Consider the following 6,000-nt stretch of genomic DNA (forward strand, 5'->3'; position numbering starts at 1 on the left):
GGGGTGAAGGGAAGGATTCTTTTGACAGGCCCGAACCATGTGGAAGGTATCGGATACTTTCCCACAGTGAGGGCAGCGCCCATCAATTTTGGGGTTGAAATGTTTCACTATTGCAGGACACAACAGAGTGTTGGTCTGCAAGCGCCTCAGAGTTCTCTCATCAGCTTTACTCAGGCCCTTAACAGGGACCGGGAAAAGCCGATGGCGTTCGCAATAGTCGTCAAGAATTTCTCTGAACCGCAGAAGTGGTTGCACAATCTCTGAGCCGGAAGAGCCTGGATGAGGTGCCCGGTAGGTAAGCGCTCGGGCAGCCGCGTCCGCAGCCTCATTACCTCTAACGCCCTGATGGCCCGGAGTCCAAACTATGCGTTTGGGTGAAGGGTCCGATTCCCTCACTGCGCGCTTTAATATACAGTAGGCTAAAGGTGAAATCTCGCCAGCCAGGTAGTGTTGACAGGCTCGACGCGAACCTGTCACGATTACCTTCGAATTCAAGTCCGAGACGGCAAGCGCAATGGCTACTTCCTCGGCCTGCGCTGAATTTCGAGCTCGAAGGAGAGGCCGTTAACGCATTCATCCTGGTGAACTACTGCGGCCGTGTAGAATCCATTGGGCGACGGCTCTGCCACGTCAACGTAGTATACACCCTGTTTGGATCCGTGCTGGTGTTCGAGGGTCCGAGCGCGCGCCTCTCGTCTACCTTCGTGTGTATGTGTGTCCATGTTGCGCGGGAGTGGAGGGACCGAGAGGTTGTGACGCCATAGCTCCGGAATCCGACACGTCTCCTCTGGAGTGCACTCGTGTTGGATGTGCAAGCGGTCTAGCTGGCGGCGCCCGGATGCCGTCTGCGAGAGTCGCGTATATTGGTTCACGAGGTGGGCCTCCCGTAACTCCTGGTAGGAGTTGATCACCCCCAACGCCGACAACTTAGCATTGGAGGTGGCCACTGGGAGGCCCAGTGCTCGCTTTGTCGCCTTTCTAACGATGGTGTCGATTCTTATTTCTTATTGTTTCGTAGTGCGAAGATAGGGAACGAAGTAGGGGATCCTGCTGGGATTGAGCGAGTTGATGTGCTCACCTCACTTGAAACACCGAAACACCGGAAGGTGTTTCAGAGCCGCTTTAAAATAAGTTGTACGCGTGGAATATAAAACTCGGGAAGCTACCGCGGCGGCTCAGTGGTTAAGGCGCTCGTCTACCGAGCCGGAGTACCCGGGTTAGAACCCGACCGCGGAGGCCGCGTTTCGATGAACGCAAAAGGCGCGCGTGTGCTGTGCGATGTCAGTGCACGTTAAAGACCACCCAGGTGGCCGAAATTATTCCGGAGACCCCCACTACCGTACCTCTTTCTCTCTTTCTTCTTTCACTCCCACCTTCCTCCCTTCTCTTACGGCGCGGTTCAGGTGTCCACCGAGACATATGAGACAGATACTGCGCCATTTCCTTTCCTAAAGAACCAGTTTACCAATGCAAGTTTTGATTCGCCTTTACGGCTTGGTTATTCCTGCATATATATACCCCAGTGCTGGCTTACCTCTGAACTTCCGCAGCCACATTAATCAATGCATCCTGACAGCCGGTATGACAGCATTTACAGCTGCGCCATATCGCGGAACAAACTCATAGGGAGATCGACAACTTATAGACCGGCGGCTTGAGCTTGAGCCCCACTAAGGAAGGTGTGTGAACTCTTCAGTGACCACGGATCAGGTGGTATCCATGCATGGTCGGTCGTGACAACCGATAGTTGTTCACTGCATTTTACTGAAAAAAATCGCCAGCTGCAACATTACTCACTGCCACTCACTCCCTGTGGTTACCCTATAGCCAGACTACGACATATGGATCGTATATACGCATCAGATGCCATTAAGGAGGCGCTAGAAGTTTTGTGCAGAATGGCTTCGAAGTCGATAAGGTTGAAGTAATCACTGGCGAAGTCCAGGATCCATTAATTCCCCCTATGCGTGGGAGCTGGGGCGTTTATTTTATGACGAACATACGAGCCGGTATGACACACACTAAAGTGGAGCCGCTATGGACGGATACGAGGTCTGTTAGAAAAGTATCCGACTTTATTTTTTTTTGCGAACACCTGAAGGATATGAAACAAGCGCGCTTACAGCAGCCGACCTTGAACCCTCGTGCGCATGCACGAATTTTTTCCCTCCTGCCGATAGCGTCAGTCGCTGGGAAGCAGCGTTTGAGTGAGGGAGTGCGCAGTGCTCTCGTCGGTTTTTTGTTGCAAGGAAAATGGCGGAGCGAGAGGAGCAGCGCTACTACCTCAAATTTTGCCAGAAACTTGGCGATAGCCAAGTGGAAATTATTCGAAATGTTCAGACGGCTTTCGGTGATGATGCTATGAGCAGCACACAGATTAAGCAGTGGTGCAACTAGTTTAAAGACGGCCGCACATCCGTGGAGAGAGAGCCACGCTCCGGTCGGCCACCAACATGCCGAAATGACCAGGTAATTGCCGAAGTGAACGCTGTGGTGATGTGGGACTGTTGTGTGACTATCCGAGAAATTGCGGAAGAGGTGGACAACAGCAATTTTTCTGCACATTCCATTATCACCGAAGATTTGGCCATGGAGAGAGTTGCGGCGAAATTCGTGCCGAAGCTGCTGACGGTGGAGAAAAAGCAGCTTCGTGTTGAAGTCTCACAGGAGATGCTGGATTCCACAAACAGTTAAACTGACTTCACCGACGCCGTAATCACTAGTGACGAGTCTTGGGTGTACGGGTACGACCCGGAAACCAAATCCCAGTAGTCACAGAAGGCGCATTCCACGTCACCAAGACCAAAGAAGGCCCGACAAGTGCGCAGCAATGTCAAAGTGATGCTGACTGCTTTTTTGACTCCCTCTGTGTGGCACACCACGAGTACGCACCCCACAGTGTCAAAGAATGACTAAACAGTACTACAGGGATGTCCTCCATCGCCTACGGGGTGCTGTGCGGCGCAAGAGACCGGAATTGAGGTCAACAAGAAATTGGCGCATCCCTCCCGGCATTGCTCCTGCACATTCCTCGCATTTGATTCAGACTTTACCGGCGAAAAACCAGACTCCTGTAGTTCAACAGGCTCCTTACTCTCCTGATATGTCCCCCTACGACTTCTGGCTGTTTCCTAAAATCAAGAGGTCATTGAAAGGAGCGCGATTTCAGAAAAGAAAGGACATTATGGCTGCAACGACAGCAGAGCTAAATTCCATTCCGAAAAGGGTCTTTTCGGAATACTTCCAACAATGGCAGCACCGCTGGGAGATGCATATGGAGCCCCAAGGAGACTACTTTGAAGGTTATTAGGTTTCTAACGCTCCAGTTATACCAGTTTTTTTTCTTCGGCCAAAGGTCGGATACTTTTCTAACAGACCTCGTATATGTCAGTCTAAAAGAGATAGATACAACTCAAGAATGAAGCGGCAGGTGCCCCTTGAAGAATTTACTCTAGCCAAAGGCATGGAATGACTTTCACGATGCCGTGGTTGGCCCGATTAAGCCTTCGCTAACCCCCTTTACACCTCCCGTGATTCACACTAGCAGGTCCAAAAGGATTAACTACCACGGATTAACCATCAATGGCAAATTAGTGCGAACTAATGAGGTAAAAACAAACAAAGAAACAAACAAACAGAAAATTTCCAGGCTGTTCACTTTGTTGTGGGACGACGAAGGAATAGTAATATTCGTGCCCCAATCATCTGCTCCCCCCCCCCCCCCCCCCCTCCCATCCCCAGACAACATATTTGTATCAGGTAGGCACTATAGTGCTTCGTTCTCATTGGCCAAGAGATTTCTATCACATGATCACATGATTTCTATGTTCAGACGTCATCAAGTTTTTATTCTCGACTTACTACTCCCTTGCCAGCACATCGACAGCGAAGACGATGAAAACCACCCTGATGCATCCACGGCAATAAAACCAACAAGCTAGCAGACCCGTCAGTGAAATCGCTGTGCGAGACCATGCATGCTCCAGGCAGCGCAGGTCTGTCTACCCGTCCCGCGGGAACCAATCATAAGAGAACGGCGGTCCCTTCGTGGCTTCCTCCTCGCGCCCACAGTGAAGAACGCCGTCGTTAAAAAAGCCGGGCGCGTGCAAAACATTGCGCCGTGCCCCTACAGGCAGGTTTCGCTGCTTCACACACACACGCATAGAGAGAGAGAGAGAGAGAGAGATGGAGGGGAGCGCGCGAAATCGTCGCCGACCGCCGCCCGGACGACTCTTTCGAAAGGCGGACCAGAAACCGATCGCGCATTGTTCCCTGTTGCCGCTGCGCCTGCTTCTTGGGAGCGTGTTTGCTCACGCGTTTCGGTCGGTCGTCGACGCCTGCCGCTGTGTTCGCCGCGGGCTTTTATTACGGCTGCGTGCCCCGCCACAGCGAGGGAACTCACACACACGCCTGTAAAACAGGCACCCCGTGGAGGCACGAAGGCCTCGGCGGGGATAATACCCAGACCGCTGCCGCACCGCCGTACACCCGTCCCGGGAGATTAGCGGACGCAAAGCAGAGTGCAGGGATCACAGCTCGGACGAGAGAGACGCCGCGCGCTAACCGCTGGTCGTAAAACCAAAACTTTGGGGGCGCACGTGGGACACGACCGACCGAGCAGTGTATGCAGAGAAGGTCGTTTAGGTAACGGCTCATTTGCAGTGACACCCGAGCGGCAGGACGTCTTTGTTTTCTCGGCCGGCGCGCCCCGCAGCGAGTCAGAAAGCGCGGAGGTGTAACGAAAGGGAAAGTGACGTCTTTATTACCTTTCTCCGCAGTCGGGTCGAGCGCCTGCCCACGACGGTGTCTTGTCTACGCGGGCGTGTTCGATATCTCTCAGGTGTGCATGCGAACGAAGCAATAAAGGGTCGCGTATTGGATTACGCTTCTGCGGTGCGTGACGAAGCCAAAGGTGCAGCCAGACCAGTTTGGAGGTCGGGGAAGTGATACACAGGAGATATGCCGAGGAGGAAAGGAAGGGGCGGGGAGCACAGGTAGTCGAAGGAGGCGTGCGTACGAAGTGCAGAGCAGCTTTAGAGATACGTGCGCGATATAAGGGAGCAGGGTGTATAGTTGGACTACGCAACAGGGAGTACATTTTATGTAAAGTCATTAAACAGCAACCCTGAAGACAGGGACGAGAAAAACCAGAACGTAGCGCTGTATTCGTCCGGTCTTTTGGTGTGCGCTGTCTGCTTTAAAGATAACGTAAGCCCATGCTTCCAAAGTTGTTATTTTATGCGAAGAATATTGTAAAGGCAATTGTTCAGTAGTAATGCGTTAGCGTTCAGGTTGTCGTCTCACCAAAAAAAAAGAAACCCGGCTTCTCTCTCAAGAAATTACCTGATTGGTCGAAAGAGGTGACATGACCTTATGATGTCATCACGGCCTGCCCACTGTGCGATGTCAGTGCACATTAAATAGCCCTAGGTGGTTGAAATTTTCCGAAGCCCTCCACTACGGCGTTCCTCATAGCCTGAGTCACTTGGGTGCGTTGAACTCCGCGAACTTAAACCAATGTGAATACTGGCAGGAAAATCGCAAGAAAAACATTTGAAAATCATTATAGCCACCACCATAACAGACAACGTGAATGCTATCGAATTTTCGTCTTTAAAAATGTGGTTAAAAAGGCCGCCCAGTTTGCTTTTTTTGTTGCATTATGTCGTGTTGCGCAACGTAATATAGCCTTTTACAGTGCCTAGGTGCGCCAATAAAATGATGACTGGGAGAACGCAAGCCACCACTTGCGTACTGGCAAACAGATTTAGGAACGGTGTGAACGAGTTACGTCCGCTTTAACTAGTGTACATAACCAAGTGAAACGTTCTAATATTAAAAATCGTAGTAGCATCTTGGCCGGCAGTGCTCAAGATGAATATACTTCCCCCTGAGACGACAACTTCTGTTTCTCCCGAGGCTCTTCCGGATGTCAACGACTAGAGAAAACAACCGCTTTTTACGCTCTTATAAAAATGTCTGCACAGGCGTTCTTATTAA

Source organism: Amblyomma mixtum, chromosome 6 (assembly GCF_055824585.1).
Source record: "Amblyomma mixtum isolate Tamu chromosome 6, ASM5582458v1, whole genome shotgun sequence".
Lineage (NCBI taxonomy): Eukaryota > Metazoa > Arthropoda > Arachnida > Ixodida > Ixodidae > Amblyomma > Amblyomma mixtum.